This window comes from Chiloscyllium plagiosum, unplaced genomic scaffold, assembly GCF_037043375.1.
Source record: "Chiloscyllium plagiosum isolate Xiang-an unplaced genomic scaffold, Cpla_swu_hap1 HiC_scaffold_24, whole genome shotgun sequence".
NCBI classification, from domain to species: domain Eukaryota; kingdom Metazoa; phylum Chordata; class Chondrichthyes; order Orectolobiformes; family Hemiscylliidae; genus Chiloscyllium; species Chiloscyllium plagiosum.
Window position 1 is genome coordinate 21,259,604 of NW_028270162.1, and position 21,295 is coordinate 21,280,898.

The following is a 21,295-nucleotide window of genomic DNA, read 5'->3' on the forward strand; positions in this document are numbered from 1 at the left end:
TGGACCCAACACTGATCCTTGCAGCACTCTGCTGGTCAGAGGCCTCCAGTTTGAAAAAACAGCTCTCTACTGTCTCTGTCTCCTGTCAAGCTAATTTTGTAACCAATTGGCTAGCTGTCCCTGGATCTCATGTGATCTAATCTTGCTATGCAGTCTTCCATGAGGTACTCTGTTGAAAGCCTTGCTAATGTCCATGTACTCTCTGCCTTCATCTATTTTCATGGCCACCTCTTCAAAAAAAAACTCAATCAGGTTTGTGAGTCATGATTTCCCAAACACAAAGCTATGCTGACCTTCCCGAAATCAGTCTTTGCCATTCCCACTGCATTAAGATTCTCTCAAAAACCCCTCCAACAACTGACCCCCCTTTGACTCACTGGTCTTACTGCATCTCTTTTCCATGCAGCCTTTCTTAAATAATGGCACAACATTAGCCACTCACTAGTCTTCTGGCTCCTCACCCATGGTTGTCTTTGATACAATTCCTCTGCTAGGAGACATGCAATTTCTTCCCTGGCTTCCCATAATGTCCTGGGATATACTTGATTAGGCCTCGGGGATTTATCTACCTTTATGTGTTTTAAGACCACCTGTAATTTGGTCCCTTTTTAAGGTATCAATATTTACTTCCTTGAGTTCACTGGCTTTCTTGTCTTTCTCCTGGTAAATATTGATGAGAAATATTCATTTAGGATCTCATCCATCTTCTATGGCTCCACACATAAATGACCTTGTTGATCTTTAAGCAGCCCTACTTACTACCTAGTTACCCTTAATATACATTTAAGTTCTTTGGATTCTCTTTTATTTTATCTGCTAAAGCTCTCATCTCCCCATTTTGCCCTCCTGATTTACTTCTTAAGTGTACTCCTATACCCAGTATATTCCTGAAGGGATTCACTTGATCCCAGCTGTTTATACTTGACATATGCCTCCTTTTTCTTGACCAGAGCCTCAAGTCATACAGTTTTCCCTACTCCTGCCAGCCTTGTCTGCCCTACTAACAGGAACATGCTAGTCTGAACGCTCATCATTTTGCTTTTGAAAGTCTTCCACTTGCCAGATGTCCCTTTACCAGTGGACAGTCTCCCCAAAGATTTCCTGCCTAATACCATTAAAATTAGCTTTGCCCCAATTTAGAACATTAACTTGTAGATGAGACCTACATGTTTCCATAAGTATTTTAAAGCTAATAGAATATGATTACTGGTCCCAAGGAACCCCCCCCAACTCCCTGATACCTCAGTCACTTGCCCTACCTTATTTTGCAAAGGAGGTCAACTTTTCTCCCGTCTTAAGGAGATCAATCTACATATTAATTGAAAGGTTTTTCTTGAACACACTTAACAAATTCCTCCCCATCTAAGCCCTTAACACTATGGCAGTCCTAGTCTATGTTTGGAAAAAATAGAATCTCCTAGTATTACAAATCTATTATTCTTACAGCTATCAGTGATCTCCCGATATAATTGCTCCACAATTTCACACTTACTGATGGGCCTATAGTACAATGCCATCAAAATGATCATCCCTTTCTTATTTCTCAATTCCATATAGCCTTATAGACAATCCCACTGGAATATCCTCTGTAAGTACTGATATTTTCCTTCATCAAAAACACCTCTGTTCCTCCTCTCTGCCTCCCCTTTCTATCCTTCATATACCACGTATACTCTGGAATACTGAACTGTCAGTCCTGGCTCTCCCTCATCCATGTTTCTGTAATAAGTTATGATATCCTCAAACCATGTTTCCATCCATGCCCTGAGTTTACTTGACTTACATGTCAGGCCTCTTGCATTGAAATAAATACAGTGTAATTTATCAGTCTTCCCTTGTTCCCTGCCGTGCTCCTTCCTGCCTCATCTATTTAACTTGCTGCCTTTAAATTCTGTACTAACCTCAACCTACTCTTTGTCTTGGTGCTCTTCAGGATCCGACCCCCTGTCAGACTATTTTAAACCCTCTTGAATAGCTCTGGCAAATCTCCCCACCAGGCTATTGGTTCCCCCATTCAGGTGTACCTGTCCTTCATATACTGGTCACCTCTTCTCCAGAAAAGATCCCAGCTATCCAAAAACCTGAATCCCTGCCCTGTACTAGCTCCTCAGCCATGCTTTCATTTGCCTATCTTCCTATTCGTACTCTCACATAGCATGTGGCACTGGGTGCAATCTCAGAGATTACTACCCTTGAGACCCTGCTTTCTAACCTATTGTCTAATTCCTTATATCCACACTGTGGGACCTCATCCCTTTTTCTACTAAGTCATTGGTACCAATCTGTACAATGACCTCTGGCTGCTCATGTTTCCCCCTTTGAGAATTGCTGCAACCATTCCGAGATGTCCTTTGACCTGGCACCAGGCAAGCAACACACTATCCTGGAGTCTTGCTCATGGCTGCAAAAACCCCTAATCATGCCCTTGACTGGAAAGTCCATGCCCGCAATTGCTTGCCTAGACTTTGCCAAACCCTACTATTTATCCAAGCCAGTTCGTGGTGCTACAGACCTGGCTGCTGCTGTTATTTTCCTCTGAGAGGCTCCTCCCCCACAGTATCTAAAATGTTATACTTGCTTGAGAGTGGGAAAACCACTACCTGCCTGATATTCACCCTTCCACCTGACTGAACCTGCAGTGTGACCATCTCCCTGAAGCTACTATGTATCATTCTGTCTGCCTCCTGTATGCTCCTCAGCATGTCCAACTACTGCATTAATTGATCCATGTAATCTGAGAGGAGCTGCGGTTGGACACACTATCTGCAGACACAGTCACCAGGGATACTTTTCGTAGACTTCATAGAATGCCTACACTGTGGAATCAGGTAACTGAGCCCCTCAAGTCCACACTGAACTCTGAAGAACATCCCACCTAACCCAACCCTTCCCGATTCCTGTAACCCTGCACTTCCCATGGCTAATCCACCTACTCTGCAATCTCTGCACACTATGGGCAATTTAGCATTGCCAATCCATCACACCTGCACATTTTTGGACTGAGGGAGGAAGCTGGATCACCTGAAGGAAACCCACACAGACATTCACCCAAGGCTTGAATTGAACCCAGGTCCCTGGTAATATGAGGCAACAGTGCTAACCACTGAGCCACTATACTGCCCTTGACTGCTCTTTGATCTCCCACATCTGACAGAAGGAGCATACCACTGCACTGACTGCCATCTCTGGCCTTTTAACAACTCACAAACTTACAAAAGAATGTCTTTGTTTGCCCTTACCTTGTTGCTTCTCTCCCTTATGTCTTTCATGACCCTTATGTCTTTTTTTTGGAGAATATGTCATTCAAGAGATTGTGTTCCCTGTATCATCAACATTCATTGGAAGATTTGTAGCTTGCAGTGTTCATTATTAAAGCTAAAGAAGTGTTGTGCTGAATTTATCTAACAATTGCCTCGATTGTTAGTTTTAAATTCTTGGATTGTAGTCAGGTCCGAATTATGATCAGGAATGTATACTGTCTATCTGACAATATTTCTAGCAAGAATATGGAATGATATCATCAGCATTGTAAATTCTAATTCAAAATAAAAAAAATGAATGTTTCCATTTGTGTTTATTCCTGATGAAAGATCTGAATTTTTTCTGCACTTCTACATTGAAAGCAGGTCGCTGAGTCAGGCCTTTATATTTTACATAATACTAAATTCAATAGAAAAGCTTCATTCAGAGCACTATTTCAAATTAATCCACAATTGCAAGTGAATTAGTAAAAGACAATTTACGATTTTCACATTGTTTTTACAGATGAAAGTGCAATCATGTCTTTTCCAGGTATGTTAAATAATTTTCATGAATAATGTGTTGGAGGAGTATGTTCGATTGATTCTAAATTTATTCAAGTATAGAGCAATAGTGGAGAAGTTTGCAAATTTGATCATTTAAAAGTGAAGTTCCTGATCTCATCTGGGTCATGGGTGACCAGGTGCTTTTTTATAGTGAAGTGTTACGTGTTTTGTAACAGGTCTAATTTATGCCCTAGAAAGTGAACTTGATGAACTGATAACATCATTTCTTGACCAGGGGGAGAATGTTATCATTGTTAATACTTTAAATACTTTCTTATAATTGATGATTTTTGAAAATATTGTTTTTCTTCTGATATTCGAGGAATAATTGGTCAAATCATGAAGCACGTTATATCACAGAATAAATCCAGTGGAATGAATCAAGTCTGCATATTCCCTTAAAACAGATTTATGGAAATAATTCATAAGCTGAGCATAGCTCATAAATATTGATGAGAAGTTTATTTTCAGACTTTGCTCAAAGCTACACTTTTATATTTTTGGTGTAATGTTTCTCTGACAATGCAGCATTAAGCTGGAATGGGCAACTGAGCATTCACTTTATTAATTTAATTTGATAATTTATCTGGATTTGAGGAGTCTTTGAAAGCTTAGGTTATCTGCAGACAGATCTATATTACTATGTACCCTACGTTGATGTAATGGTGCTGAAAACCTCAAAAGGTATTTTTACCATCTCCTGACCCTACTATTCCATTGCTATTTTGGCCAGTCTCCTATCTTCCACCTCCCATAAATTTGAGCTTACCAAATTTCTACTATCATCCTGGGACCTGTTTGAGGCTGAACGGAATTGTTTGTCAACTTAGTATTACATTTGGTCCTGAGATGATCTTCTCACCCAAACACAGCATTACTACTGCCTATTTCTGTCTCCAGAAATTGTCTAATTTCACCCCTTCCACCACTGAAACCCTTCTCCATGCATTTGTTGTGCAAGAGTTGACTATTCCAGTGCATTCTTCGCTGCTCTTCCCCATTCTAACTTGCACAAATTTGTTCCCTGATTTGGCTGTTAATCTCGTTCAAGCACTGGCTGATAGATATAAACAGGAGTGTCAGAGGTTCTGTTCACTCTGAGAGCTGGCTCTGAGGAAGCTGGATTAGTGTCAAGGACATTCCATGAGTAAATAAAGGGTGATTTGGTTATAAGATACCAGCTTCTGTGGAGTTATCTCAGTGGTGAGGAGAGAAAAGTACCATCCTGAAGAAACTAGCTTACAACAGAGGTCCTTGAGTTGGGGTAAGCATTTCTGGCATCATGCCATTATTTGAGCTGCTTGACTCTTATGATTTTGCTGTCGAAGACTGGACTCACTATGTGGAAGGAATGCACTATTCTTCGGGGCAGCTGACATTGGGGCAGATGAAAAGTAACAAGCAATTTTCCTAACAGCTGTTGACATGCAGCTTTTTCAATTATTAGGAGTCTTAACTTTCCTTGAGGCATCAATACTGAAACCTTTCAAGAGTTGATGGATTTAGTTAAGGAATATTATGAAACAAACCACCTCCAATTTTTAGATGCTATCTGTTTTACTCAGCAACTTGAGAACTAGGGGAATCTGTATCGGGATATTTGACTAGGTTAACAAAACTGGCAAAAACGTGATTTTGGTTTAACCCGTAATGAGATGCTGAGAGACCGTTTGGTAAGTGGGATTAATGATGTAACCATGCAAGAATACCTATTAGCTGATTCCAAACTGACCTTCAACCTGGGACTACAACTAGCTTTATCATTGGAAAATGCAACAAGTGAAGCATTGCGTTCCAGGATATTCTGATGGAAGTGGACACTGTCACCAGTCCAGGAGCTTGGAGAACACCACTTGAATAAAGATAATTGCTTAGCTTCACTCAGGGACATATCCTGAAATGAGGGATTCCAGGTCAGTCAACACCAAAACCCAAAAAACAACCAAGCTTTGGCCAAACAGTTGAAACTTTTCTCAGGATACAGGTTGGCAAGCCAATGTAGTTGCTGCTAGTATGCAGACTCAAGACCACAAAAGACTCCCACTACATCTAAATTGAGTAAGAAAACTTACTGGCTGGTACCCAGGAGAGTGAACACCCTGGAAAGTCCACCTACATCTGGTTTGGAATAGTTAAATTGCTTAGCAATATTCAAGTCAGATCCATTCAAAGTAAACATCTAGTTAAATGGTCACCCATTTCTAATGGAGGGCGCTCTGGACTCCAACCCTGAAGTTTGTGCAAGGTCTTGGCTAGACTGACAATCTATGCCTGGGAACCTTTAAATGTTAATGTAATTATTTTAGTTCCAGTCTCTGCTGAGAAACAGCTGTTTCAGTTACCACTGATTATAGTAAAAGCCTTAGGCCCAAACTTGATGGGGTGAAATTGGTTGAGAAAGATTCACCTAGACTGGCTCAACATTTTTCGATTTGAAAATGATTGCCTGAGTGAAGTCCTAATTAAATATCTGAAAGTTTTTCAGCAAGGTCTAGGGAATCTCAGGGAGCCAAGGCCAACTTGCATGATGACCGGCAAGCAATTCCACAATTCTGCAAGGACTGCCCACTGCTGTTTGCCTTATGGACGAAAGTAAAGGCAGAAATCAGAAGGCTGAAAAGCGAAGGAATTATGAAACCAGTCCAGTTTCCTGAATGGCCAGCACTGTTCGTACCAATTGTGAAGCCTAACCGGTCAGTTCATCTTTGTGGGGATCTAAACAAATGTAGCTGGAAAATTACCCATAAATGGTTTATACACAAAGCTGGCAGAGGGTCTCTCCTTCACTTGGCTGAATATGGGCCATGCGTACTTGAAGTAGTGGTTAGATGAATATCCCCAGAAGCATGCTGCAATTAATACCCATAAGGATTTGTGCCATTTGGGGTATCGTCAGTGTGTGCAATTTTTCAGCGGACAATGCAGATCATTTACAAGGTCTATCCCAGGTCGCCATTCATCTAGATGATGTGCTAATAACAGGGAAGACCAATAAGGAGCACTTAGAAAACAATGTCCTTAGACATTGCTCCTAGATGGGCATACATCTCAGAAGGGAAAAATGTGTGTTCCAGGCATCCCAAGGGATATTGGACATAGAACGATCTGGTGCTAGCAAAACAAACCGCTGGTGGTGACGGGGAAAACCAAAGGGCTGTCAAAACCAGAATTGAAATCTTTTTGGACCGGGAGAAACCAGATCACAATAGAGGATGGCATCTTTTGGGAAGTAAGAGTGATTGATCCAAGTAATGGTCGCCACCAGATACTGCTAAATTTCACCAGCGTCATCCAGGGATTCCAAAATGAAGAGAGTTGGCGAGAGTTATATCTGGTGGCTAGGATTAGATCCAGACATAGCTGCAGTGCCAAGAGTGCCAAGAAGGACAAAAATTACCACCAGCCGCTCTCCCACTTTCAAATCCGGGATTTGATTACACATTGATTATGCACGTTCTTTCGTGAGTTCAATGTTCTTAGTTTTTGTGGACTCTACTCAGAGAGGCAGGATGTGCATAGAGTTCATTCGCCAAACACAGGAACGACGATAGAAAACTACATGCATCTTTTGCAATACATGGACTCCCGGATGTCCAGTCGCAAATAACAGGGTATTATTTAGCAGCAGAGAATTTGAGTATTTCCTAATGTCGAATGGTATTCATCATATAAGGACGGTTCCATATTAACCATTATCTGGTGACCTGGCAGGAAAAGCTGACCAAACTTTGAAGGCAGGCTTAAAAGAACAGCCTACAGGTTCATTCAATACCAAAATGTCCCAGTTTCTATTTGATCATGCAACTAGGAGGGATTGTTCCAACAGAATTGGTATGAGGTGAAGATTCCACACCAGAGTAAATCTGATCTTCCCGGACCTATGGGGAGGGTGAAATGGTATCAGGAATGCCAATGCTGAACAGCAGACTCTGCTAAACAAGAGAGATGCTTTACTTTAGCAAACAAAATTTGATGAACCATGTGAATGACCCTGCATGTGTAGAATGCATGATTGATGTGCAGTCAGGCCCAGTGATGTATAAAGTTCAGGTAGGTGCGATAGTTCTGAACAAGCACTTGGACCATATGAAAGCTGTAAATTCACAAACGGTGGAGGAGTAGAATGTGCCTGGCTCTTCGACAGCCTTTCTGACTGTTCCAGGACCCATGGATTCTCTGGCTCTGTCAAGCAATGAAGATAAATCAGAATCTGAGATGGACACGGTGATGTTGCTGCCTCGATGCCTTTGCCCACTGAAGAGCAGAATGAATTTCTCCTGAGACATTCCAAGCACAAGAGGTGAGCTGCTGTGTGTTATACGCCACCCATATCACAGACAAAGTTGGAGAACCATGACCCCGTTCTCAAAAGCCCCAAGAGGAGCTGCAAAAAAAAAAGAACCAGCCTACATCCTCAGATTCAAGAAGGGTGGGGATGTACCAAGTCAGCAAGGTCGACCTCATAGGATATGAGTTCCCTGACTGGGGCTGTTAGCTAGTCCAATCAGGAAGCCCTGGTTGACAGATAGAAACAGGAGTGTTAGAGGTTCAGTTCACTCAGAGCAGGCTCTGAGGAAGCTGGATCAGTGTCTTTCCACATTTAAATAAGGGGGGACTTGGTGAAAGGATACTGGCCTCTATGGAGTTATTTCACGTATTTGCTCATATCAGTCAGGTTCGCCAATCACCCTTATGCTTGCTGACTTATGTTAAGGTTCCAGTCAAGCAGCGCCTAAACTCTAATCTGTAAACTCTAAAGTCCTTATTTTCAAATTTCTGTAAGGCTATGTTATTCCCCATTGCTGTTTAGTCCCAAGAACCTCTGAAATATTATGCCTACTGAGTACTCATGAAATCAATTACTTCTGCTTTGGTGGCTTTGTTTTAGCTGCCAAGGCCTTAAGCTGTGAAATTCCTTCTGCAAATCACACTGCACACTGCCTCTGTTACTCTTTCTGTCCCAAGTTCTGGCTACAAATTTTACCCCATTTATACTTTTTTCTATTCAATTTCACAGACATCTCCATTAAATGACTCTATCCACTCTCAATATCAATTCTGACATTGTACAGTTTTGGGTTTCATAGAAAAATATCATTGTTTAAGACTTGGCAAGAGATAGAATGAACCTTGTGACCAAAACAATGCTATCAAGCCTGCAGTTCAGAATAATAGAGTCAGAGTCAATCTAAATATAGACATCTGCAAGGCTGGTCTAGAAGCAGGTTAAAATTAACCCTTGCATGACATTATTGTCTCATGCTTTGAATAAATGTATGTATACTCAATGTGTCTGGCCTTAGTGACTCCCCTTTCTGAAAGATAAATATTTTCTATGACCTAAAATTGAAAATAAAATGCCAAATAATTCCCATGTGTGTGGAGTAGCTTGGTGGTGGTGTGTGCTTGGGATGGATTTGATCTCTATTTTCATTGTCTTCTGAAACAGCAATTTTCTATTACTGGTACAGCACCTCTTACAGTAATGCCATCTAATTCTGCCTTACAAAAATCATTTCATTACCAATTCCTTTAATTCACTTGCTTCTGGATACTTCCTCTGTATGTTCTGTGGTCTGTGTACTCACATCCATTAGACACCAGTAAAGTTACTGAAGTCCTGCCAAATGATTCTTTTAATTCAGTCAATGAGCTTCTGGAACTAGACAAGAGATATTGCTGAATATTGTAGTTAATGGATTTATGGACCAATATGAAATGAAGTATGTAAATGTGGTTACTTTCTGGGCATTTTGGGCAATACCATGGTGATAATTGTTGATTAACTCTATCATCTTACAAACAAAACATGATGAAGTGGGATCCAACAGCGTTAGAGATATGTTTCCACAGTAAATATACTAATCAACCATGAGAAGGGTTTTTTTTTAAAAAAAAATTCAGTCATGAAAAGTGGACTTCGCTGACTAGGCAGCATTTATTTTCCATTTCTAATTGCCCTTGAGAACGTTTTGGTGAACTGTAGACCTTGGAATGTAGGTACACCAATAGTGCTATTACAAAGTGAGTTCAAGAATTTTGACTTAATGAACAGTGAAGGAATGGCGATATAGTTCCAGTCAATATTGTGCGTGGCTTGGAGGGGAAACCAGCAGGTAGTGGCTTTTAGTGCTTATTCTGGTCTCTTCCTTCCTGGTGATAGAGACTGTGGCTTTAGAAGCTGTTTTTGAAGGACCCTTGGTACGTTTTGCAGTGTATCCTGTAGATGGTACAAACAACTGCTACTGCTTGCCTTTGACCAGTCAATATTGAAAATAAAAGCAGAAAATGCTGGAGAAACGCAACAGGTATGACATCGGGTGAAGATGGGATTCCAAATAAATTTCATTGAACTCAAAACTTGAATTCTATTTCTGTCCACAGATGCAACCAGTTAGAGTCATAGAGTCATACAGTATGGAAAAAGACCCTTTGGTCCAACCAGTCCATGCTGAATATAATCCCACCTGCTTGCTCCTGGTCCATATCTCTCCAAACCTTTTCTTTCAGGTACTTATCCAAATGTCTTTTAAACATAGTAGTTGTACCTACATCCATCACTTCCTCAGGAAGTTAATTCCACGCATGAACGACCCTCTGTGAAAACATTTGACCTTCATGTCTTTTTTAATCTCTCTCCTCACATTTTAAAAATGCACCTTCCACTCTTGAAATCCCCCATCCTAGAGGAAGGACAACTACCATTAATTCTGTCTGTCTATTTCCCTCGTTATAAAAGTTTATAAAATAATATCACCTCTCAACCTTCTATGCTCCAGTGAAAATAGTCCCAGCCTATCCAGCCTTTCTTTATAACTGAAACCTTCCATACCCGGCAACATCCTGGGAAATCTCTTTTGAATCCTCTCTAGCATAATAATATCCATCCTAAACTGGGTGACCAGAACTGGACACAGTATTCCAGAAGAGGCCTCACCAAGTATTTTCTGATTTTATATCAGATTTCCAATGTATTTTGAATTGAGATAAATGTTGAAGGAGGTGGATGGGGTACCAGTCACATAGCTGCTTTGTCCTGATTGGTGTGGAGCTTCTTGAGTGTTGTTGGAGTTGTACCTTTCAAGAAAGTGGAAGGTATTCCATCATACTTCTGACTTGTGCTTTGTATTAAGTGTGCAGGCATTTTGGAGAGAAAAGTGTGTGACTTGCCACAGAATTCCTAGCCTTAGACTTGCTCATTTGGCCACAGTTTTAATATGGTTGTTCCAGTTCAGTTTCTGGTCAATGGTAACCTCCAAGATATTGATATGGAAAGTTCAGAGAAAGTAATACCTTTGAATGTCAAGGGGAAGTAGATTCTTTATTGTTTGTGATGGTCTTAGGCTGAGACCTGTATAGTGTGAATGTTACTTGTTACTTAGCAGACCAAGATTAAATGTCTCCGCCTGCTCCTGCCGGACCTGGTCTTCACCCTCAACAACTTCTCCTTCCAATCTTCTCACTTCCATCAGACCAGAGGGGTAGCCACGGGCACCTGCATGAGCCCCAGCAATGCCCGTCTCTTCATAAGCTATGTGGAAGAGTCCATCTTCAATAAGTACACCGGACTCAGCCCCCACCATTTCCTCTGTTACATTGATGACTGTATCAACACCGTCTCGTGCTCCCACGAGGAGGTCAACAGTTCATGAACTTCACAAACATCTTCAACCCTTACCTCAAGTTTACATGGACCATCTCTGACATCTCCTTCACCTTCCTGGACCTCTCTATCTCCATCTCCAGCAACTGACTCAAAACAGACATAGATTTCAAACCCACCAACTCCCACACCTACTTTGACCACAGATGTCCTAGATGTCCTCTTATTCCAGGGACCACAATTTCCCTCTCATGTTGTCAACAATGCTCTCCAGTGTATTTCCTCCACTTCCCACACTTTCCTCTTGCATTATCCTCCGCCATTTCCCCCACCTACAGATAGACCCCATCTCTAGGATATATTTTCTTCCCTCACCCTATCTGCATTGTGCAGAGACCATTCCCTCTGCGACTCCTATGTTAGGTTCCCGCCCCCTAAAAACCCACTCTCCACTGCCAGCACCTTCCCATGCAGCTGCAGAGATGTAAAACCTACACCCACACCTGCCCCTCACCTCTGTCCAAAGCCCAAAGGATCTTTTCACATCCAGAGATTTTCCTGCATATGCATCCACTGCATCTACGGTGTGCATTGCTCTCAATGTGGTCTCCTGTACATTGGTAAGACAGGACGCCAGCTCATGGTGCATTTCAGGGAACATCTCTGTGACACAGGCACCAAACAACCCCACCACCCTGTGACCACTTCAACTCTAACCAAGTGAGGACTGCAGATGCTGGAGATCAGAGTCAAAATGTGTGGCACTGGAAAAGCACAGCAAGTCAGGCAGTATCCAAGGGCAGGAGAGTTGACATTTCAGGCATAAGCCCTTCATCAGGAATGTGGGGGTATGGCAAGGGGACTTAGAGATAAATGGGAAGGGTTGGGGCTGGGGGGTGATGATAGCTTGGAAGGCGATAGTTAGATAAAGGTGGCAGGTGATGGTGATAGGTCAGAGTAGAGGGTGAAGCGGATAAATGGGAAGGAAGATGAACAGATAGGACAGTTCAAGAGGGCGGTGCCGAGTTGGAGGATTGGATTTGGGATAAGGTTGGGGGGAGGGGAGATGAAGAAACTGGTAAAATAGAGTTTCTTTAGGCATTGTTGACCACTTGGGAGGGAATATTTCGATCTTTCAAGTGTAAGGCCATCTAGGATTTTCTGGAATGGGATTGCTCCTCCTGGGAGCAGATACGGCAGAGGCAGAGGAATCGGGAGTAAGGGATGGCGATTTTAACATGAGGAATGGGGTGTGAGAGGAGGTGTAATCCAGTTAGCTGTGGATTTGAAGTAGATATCTGTATTGAGTCAGTTGCTGGAAATAGAGATGGGGAGGAAGGTGTCCAAGATGGTCCAGGTGAACTTAAGGTTAGGATCGAATGTGTTCGTGAAGTAGATGAACTGTTCAACCTCCTCGGGGGAGCATGAGGTGGCGCTAATATAGTCATCAGTGTAGCGGAGGAAAAGGTAGGGAATGATGCCGATGTAAATGGAAGATGGATTATTCCACGTAACCAATGAAGAGGTGGGAATAGCTGGGGTCCCCATTTCTACTCCTTTGGTCTGGAGGAAATAGAAGGATTTGAAGGAGAACTTGTTGAGGGTGAGGACCAGTTCAGCCAATCAAATTACTCTGTAGGTAGAGAGGTACTGGTTGGGTTGGCAGGAGAGGAAGAAACAGAGGATTTGGAGGCCTTCATCATAGTAGATGGACGTGTACAGGGACTGGATGTCCATGGTGAAGATGAGGCACTGGGGGCCGGAGGAGGTGGAGTGTGTGCGTGGTATCCCGAATGTATGTGGGGAATTCCTGGACCAAAGGGGACAGGATGCTATTAAGGTATGAGGAGATGGGTTTAGTGGGCAGCAGCAGGCAGAGACTATGGGTTGACCAGGGCAGTCAGATTTGTGAATTTTGGGTAGGAGGTAGAACCAGGCGGTCCGGGTATTGTTAGGTTGGAGGGCTGTGGATGGGAAATCCCCTGGATGTGATGAGACTGTGGATGGTCTGGGAGATGATGATTTGGTAATGGAAGGTGAGGCGGTGCACCAAACTACCATTGTGCCCCCATTGTCTGCTGGTTTGATGATGAGATTTGGGTTGGAACGAAGTGAGTAGAGGGCTATGCATTGCAAGGATGAGAGGTGAGAGAGGTGAACAGGTTGAAGCAATCAATGTCACGGCACAAACATTCGGGACACCATCCATACTCTCCATCTCCTGCATGACTTTCTTTTGGTGCAATGGCGAGAGATGACCTTGGTACAGAAATCATAATGTAGATCCATTTAGGTGAAAATGAGGAATAGATGAGGAAAGAAGTGACTAGTATGATTGCTGTACAAGGCTCCTAACAGTAACCACAACGTAGGCTGAAGTAACAAATAGGAAATCTTGATTGTTATGAAAATGGCAAAGGAATAATCATGAATGACTTTATTAATTAATAACTTCAGGGTTAAGGCAACCCTAGGTAGCAATACCACAATATGTTTGAATGTTACATCTATTTCAAAACAGAGAAGAATGGGTCAAAAAGGCTGTTATTTTAAATATAAATAAGAGCAACAGGATGGGCATGAACTCTAAGCCAGCTGAAGTAAGCTAGAATTGCTAGGCGAGGGAATTCAGGAAATATCATATTGCGCAAAGTTAAGAGGTAGGTTAAATGTTTCTAGAATATAAAGAACAATAAAAAAAATGAAAAGATGAATTGAGAGAATAAAAATGTCAACAATTGACTGGACTATGCTAATCATGTTGACTGATAAGAAACATTCACAGTCCTTCAGGTTATGGTAAAGTTGTTGAAAGACGTCTTTGATCAAAGATTCCAATTGCTTTGTACAGTGGAATCACCAAGTGACTTGCTGTTGTTATTTGTTCTTTGTTTGTAAATGTGTTTGAATAAAGAGCCAATGACCACAATCATGACTTCTTTAATGAAATAAGTATTGTGTTTTATTAAAAGATGGAAGAAGCTAAGTGATGCTTCAGAGAACACCTTACATTTTGCTGCTGCTGGATAAGAGATAAAATGACTTGAACTTTGAAGCTTTCTTTGTTTGAAAAATGCTGTTCAAAGACAAACTATTGTTGAATTTACTGTGCATCTCCTTTTTAACTTATCAATATACTTCAATGACATAAAAGGTAAACCGTCTCACCTTAAAATTGGTTATACTCAAGCATAAGTTCTACATTTACAACCAATTCTGAGTTCTAAATGTGGATCCGGTTGCTGCTTTGCCATGGACTTGCTTCATCTTCTGGTTTGCCATGGGCCAGACTGCAGGTAGGTCTGTGAAACATCTGGAATGTTGATGGATACTTTCAAATATGGAGGAATGGGAAGTCATTATTAGGTCAGCTTCCATCACTCAAATTTTAAAACTCAGATGAGGTAGCAGTCCTGACACTTTTTCCTTGTCCTACATGGACCTCTGAGCTCTCTGCACTGCAGTGGCTTCCAGAAGTGGAAGTAACTTGGTGGCTGACAGTCAAAAAATACGCACAGTTGAGAGGTAACATAGCTAGTTTATCATGGACTGAGACTGAGATCGACTGCCCAAGATTCACAGTAAGTTAGTATGCAAGCGGAACAAGTACTTCAGAAGACTGATTGAATGCTTTAATGTATTATGAGAGGAGTTGAACCAAAAATATTTTGGTTGGAAATTAACAGGAAAGAGTGCCAATAATCCTGAATCAGTTTTCCACAAGCCATCGCAAAATGCATAAAATTCCAATTAGACCAGCAAATTTTACCTGACTCACTGCTTTCAAGATAAAAGCAATTCACACAAGGTTTAGTCATTAACCGAAAGTATCTCTATTTATTGGAACATACATTAATTTAACAAATGGCAGAGAGAAGGAAGGATTACTAGTTTGCTATTATATGATATTACAGTCAGTTCTGCTATAACACAGTAGTTCCATTTTCGTGCAATCTGATTTAAACTAATGGGGCCAGAATTGTATTATAACCAATACACAAAGCTTCTAAAACTTTGTACTTTAGAAACTGTGTCCCCAATTCATGAATCATGTTGTAGCAAATTTGTGGTAACGAAACACATGTTATAGCAGACTGTATTATATTATTATGATCTACTATTGTTATTATTGCTAATCTCTTACTCTACTATGGCACCTCAATCATAAGTATCTGTTAAATCTGTCTCTCATGGTCCCTTTTGACTGTAACAATGATGACATGCTGTTGACTGTAAAGTGATGATCATTCTTCACTTCAGTATTTCAATTTCTTTCCAGTTTATAATTCAAAAAAGAAAAAGAATGTTTGCTCCCATGTATAATGCTTCAGTTATACAATGTTTTGAAGATAACACATCTTGGATATAGTGCGTAGTTTTGTCCCCTTATTTATATCTGCTCCTTTTCATCATAGAACAGTAAATGTATTGGATGTATTTCAACAGAGGTTTACTGTATTGAAACCTATATTTAGAGGATTGTATTTTGAGGAAAGGTTGAAGAGAGAGAGCTTGTCTCTAGTGGAGTTTTAAAGAATGAGTGGTGACTTGATTGAAGTGAAGAAGATCCTGAACGGTCTTGACAAGGTGGACTTGCAAAGAATATTTCCTCTTACATACACAGGGACACTGTTTAAAAAGTAGGTGCTGCCTTTTAGAACAGAAACAAAGTTTTTTTTCCCCTCTGAGTGTTGTGTGATTTTGCAATTCTCTGTGTCAGAAGGCGGTAGAACCATTCTGGTGAGCTTCCTTGCATTCCCTCTATGGCAACAATACCTTTCTAAAAAAACGTGGACCAAAACTGCACACAATACTCCAATCTAAGCGAGGTTCTACACAATTGAAGCATGTCATCAGTACTTTAATAGTCAAGTTCTGTTGCAATAAAGTTTAACAGCATTAGATTCAAAGCTAAAAATCACACTACACTAGGTTATAGTCCAACAGGTTTATTTGAAATCACTACTTTCGAATATGTTTAAGTTAAAAGAAGTTCTGGGAATTACATATTAATGAATTGAAACCTGCAACCCATTCTAAAAGGTGAAAGACTTAACAGTAATCTAAGTTGGTTCAATATATCATTTCAGTTGCATGACACTAATCTTTTGCTATAAAAAATTCTGTGTTTTATTGTCCTGCTCCACAGCTACCTGATGAAGGAGCAGCACTTCGAAAGCTAGTGCTTCCAAGAAACCTGTTGGACTTTAACCTGGCGATGTGTGATTTTTAACTTTGTCCACCCTAGTCCAACATTGGCTCATCCACTTCGTAGCATTAGTTTCCTAATTGCTTGCTTCACCTCCATGTTAGCCTTCAATAATTTATTGGTTTATTGACATGGACATCCAAATCCCTTTGTACATTTATATTTTATATATTCATATTTAAGAAATACTCTGCACATCTTCCTTCCAAAGTGAATAACATCCCAATTTCTGTGTTCTTGACACTCATTAAGATTTTCCAACTCCTCTTGAAATCACTTTTTATATTCCTCACAACTCATTTCCTGCTGAGCTTTCTGGTCATCTGTGAACCTGGAAATATTACATTATGTCCTCCAAATTATTCAAATATTTTATGAACAGCTAAGGCCTAAGACCAAGTACGGATCCTTATAGCATCCCATTCAGAGAAGCCTATTAATGTGAGAATGACCCATTTATTCCTACTGTTTGTTTTATGACTGTAAGCCAATCCTGAATCAATTTCATGCATATTGCCTTCTAACCCATGTTCTTTAATTTTGTTAACCAATATCCTGTGGTGGACTTTATTAATAGCCTTCTGCAAATTCAAGTATTCCATATGCACGGACTCTCAATTATTAATTCTGTTAGTAGTCTCCTTAAAAAAAAACTTCCAAAAAATTTTATCAAATGTAATTTTGCATTCACAGGTTCATGCTAGCTATGTCCACTCAGAATCTATTTAACACATCCTTTGAAATAGTTTTGATCAATTTCCGCACGACTGATGTAAAATTAACAGGACTGTGGTTCCATGTTTTTCTCTGTCCATCCCTTCTTAAGTATCGGTATGACATCTGTTACCTTCAATCTGCAGGAACCACTTGAGATTCTGTAGAACTTTGCAAGTAGGTCACTACCATATCCACTATCTCCAAGGCTATGTTTTTCAACACTCCCTTTGTGACCCTCTGCCACTAGAAGCCACACTGCAATTCCAGGAGGAGGAGTTCTTTGGCCGTGGAGGAGTTTGAGGATGTCCTTGTTGATGGCTTTTCCAACGATCGTCAGCAAGGAGATTCCCTGTAGTTACCATAGTTGAATTTGTTCCTTTCTTTGAAAATGCTCAAGACTGTGGCATCTTGGAGCTGTCCTGGGATGCTGTCCTTACAGCAGCAAGAGCTCTTTACCTCCACACTTCAGTGCCTCAATGGGTAAACGGTCTTCTCCAGCAGCCTTGTTGTTAAGCTGGTAGACAACCGTCTGTACTTCGTGCAGGGCTACGGGGTTGATGAGCTTGTGTGCTGTGGGATACAGTCAAGGACACTTGGATCAATGGCAAAGCCCTGGTTGAGGAGCTCTCTGGAGTCCTCCCATTAGCATTGTTTGATTGTTTCTTTGTCTTTGATACGTGTCACTTCATCCATGGCCAGCAGTGGAGTGGGGCCTTGTGTGTTCAGTCAGTAAGTGTCTTGACAGCCCAGATGAAACAGTAAACATCATGGATGTTTGCCATTCGTTAGGCCTCAAGTGCTTTCTCCACCCACCACCTGTCCGTTATTTTGCATGTTTGTTGTTGGACCTCAGCCTTCAATCACCTGTAGGTCAGCATTTTCTCTTCCAAGAGAGTTTGCAGTTTTACACTCAGAAATGCCATGCGGTTTTAGCTTATCAGTTCTTGGAACTCCTGATCATTCTCAATCAATCTAGTCTTGGTGTTTCCTGGATAAGTGACCGATCGAGTTTTTACAGGCATTATGCTGTACCTAGGGAGGATATTCATGAAATTATATCCAGGGAAGTTATTTGTGTTGAACTGAGAAATAAGAAAGGGAAGATCACCTTACTTGAAGAAGGGCTAATGCCCGAAACGTCGATTCTCCTGTTCCCTAGATGCTGCCTGACCTGCTGCGCTTCTCCAGCAACACATTTCCATCTCTGATCTCCAGCATCTGCAGACCTCATTTCCTCTTGTACTATAGACAACCCTGCCCTGCCTCCCCCTGCCCCTCAAGTATTCAGAAGGAAATTGAAAAACAAATTTGTAAGGAGATCTCAGTTATCTATAAGAATAAAAGGTGATAATGAAACCCTAGGTCTCTCTGTTCAACAATACACCCCATGGTCTGACCATTAACTGGGTTGGTCCTGCCCTTGTTCATCTTACCAAAATGCGACAGATCGCACTTATCCAAATTAAACTCGATCTCAACCCATTCGCCCAATTGATCAAGATTCCTTTGAATTCTTAGGTCATCTGCCTCACTTTCCCTATACCACCAATTTATATCTGCAAACTCATAATCATGTTTTCTAAATTCTTAACCAAATTGGTTATGAGTATGACAAACAACAGTGAACCCAGCATCAATTCCTGAGGAACACCACTGAATCAATCCCAAAAAACACCCTTTGCCATAACCCTTTGCCTCCTATTTACAAGCCAAGTTTGGATCCAGTTTGTCAACTTGCCTTGGATCCCATGGGCTCTTATGTTTGGGATTAGCTTATATGAGGGGTCTTGTCAAAAGGACTTACTGAAGTCTGCGTAAACCATATCAACTGTACCATCCTTTTTATTGAGCCCTGAAGGCTGCAGGTCCCAAGCAGATAGTGAGAAGCTATTCTTCCAGCTTGCGCTGTGCTTCACTGGAGCACTGCTACAAGCCTGAGATGGAAATGTCGGCCAGGGTGTATGATAGTGTGTTGAAGTGGCAGGCTAAAGGAAGCTCAGTATCATTTTTACTGACAGAACAAAGATGTTCTGAAAAGTGATTTCCTGGTCTCCGTTTCATCTCCCTAATGCTGAGCAGACCACATTATGAGCAACGAATACAATAGACTAGATTGAGTGAAGTGCAGGTGTGTCCATGGTCTTGGATAGTGAGAAGGGAGGGAGTAAATGCTCAGGTCTTATACTCTCTGTAATTGTAAGGAAAGGTATCGTACAGGTAAGTGGGGGCGGGGGGGGGGGGGAGGTGTTAGAAATGGACCAAGGTGTCCTGGAGGGATTGTTCCCTGCAGAAGGCTGACAATGGAGATGATGGGATTATGTACATGGTGTTGGCATCCTGTTAGAGTTGGTGGAATCATTTTTATCTCTAATGATCTTTGGATGTTGTTGCTGGTATGGTGGGGTGGTGGTAAGTGAGGGCCAAGGGGACTCTATTGCTGTTATGCAAGAGAAGAACTGGATGCGATATGTTAACTCTACTTTCTCTCCACAGATGCTGCCAAACTGGAGTTTTTCCAACAATTTCTGGCTTTGTTTCTGCCTCATTCAATATTCAGAAAAAAAATCTGACCTTTCAGTCCTTCTAGCCTCCTCATTGTAATTAGTGTTTGTTTACTAATCGTATTTCTTATCTCTCTAGCTTCTCTGTGGGTTAGCAAGCAAATTTTACTGACTCTTCATTTAGAAACTTAATGGTCTTCTCAGTGGGATTTGATTTCTAAAATCAAGGTTTATTAGACAACCACTAACAGAGACCCCTTAGTCACTTCAAATCCAGATTCTCTAAAAATTATTAGACAATATATCTCTGAACTCCTTGAAAGCTTTGTATGGCTATTTTCTTTAAAGTCATTTTTCTATAAACATCAATGACTTACATCACACATTAAATTTTTACTGTCATTCTGGATTTAATTTTTAAAAATGCCCAAATTGTTTCATATTTTCCAATTTTTTTACATAACCCTGAAATATAAATGTCTTTCAACTGTAATAAAATTGTCTAAGATTTTTTAATGCCATTGTAACTTTGAAGCAATTTTCTCAAGTGAGACAAAAGACAATTCAATTCCTTCCTCACTGAATTGAAGCATAAGGTGAATATTCTTCCCAAATCAAAACGAGACTGTGCTTTCTGATGGAGATAGAAGAGCTCTGGGCCTTAGACAAAATGTTGACAGAGTCATCAATCCAGAAATCCTGGACTGATATCTGGCAACTACTATTGTCACTGAGCAGGAACAGTGGAATTTTGTGTGTGTGCATAGATCGAGAGACTGTTGCTTTTACTCAGTACTAATTTCCATTGGAAATGTTTTGTGAAACATGACTCATGAGATTTATGAATTTGAGGAAAAGGTACAAAATTACTGGAGTTCTTTGGAGAACTGAGGTAACCTTTTGTATAAGTTTAAAAACATTCACCAAGGGCCACCAAGCTTCAACAAGTTCAATTACAAGTGTGTGACACCGGTGGAATTGGAAGAGTGGCCTGTGATCTTGCATAAAATTGTCTCCTAATGTCTAGGCACCCCAGGTGGAAGGAAGGAGAATGTACCAGATAAGAAGAGTGCACATATGGTAAAAGGTACTGCAAATTATGGGAAATCATGGGCTAGATTGGGGTGAGATATCTGGTCAACATGGACGAGTTGGACCGAAGGGTCTGTTTCTGTGCTGTACATCTCTATGACTCTATAACACCTACACACATTTGCACAATAGAGATACATGATTGGGTACAAAGTGTAGCCAGCTGGATGAACAACATCAGGAATTTGAGGCACCACAATGCATACCAGGGTAAAGGAAGTAGATAGCAGGACTTTGCTTGAGATAGGAAATCCACCAAGTGCAGTGTTCACATTGGGATGTGATAGAGAAACAAAGCAGAAGAAGTCTCAAGTTAACCTGAGTTAACCAATATATGTGCCATGGTGCAGTGAGATCTGGCACCATA

At 41.0% G+C, this 21,295-nt stretch overlaps 1 long non-coding RNA gene across 1 annotated transcript in view; it reads left to right on the forward strand.

Annotated features, from left to right (window-relative positions):
- The window catches only part of LOC122562403 (uncharacterized), a 175,284-nt gene that overhangs the window by 20,075 nt on the left and 133,914 nt on the right, over positions 1-21,295 (forward strand). The window contains exon 4 of the long non-coding RNA XR_015761298.1: positions 3,766-3,792. This is a non-coding gene — a long non-coding RNA (uncharacterized LOC122562403). The remainder of the gene's footprint in view (positions 1-3,765; positions 3,793-21,295) is intronic.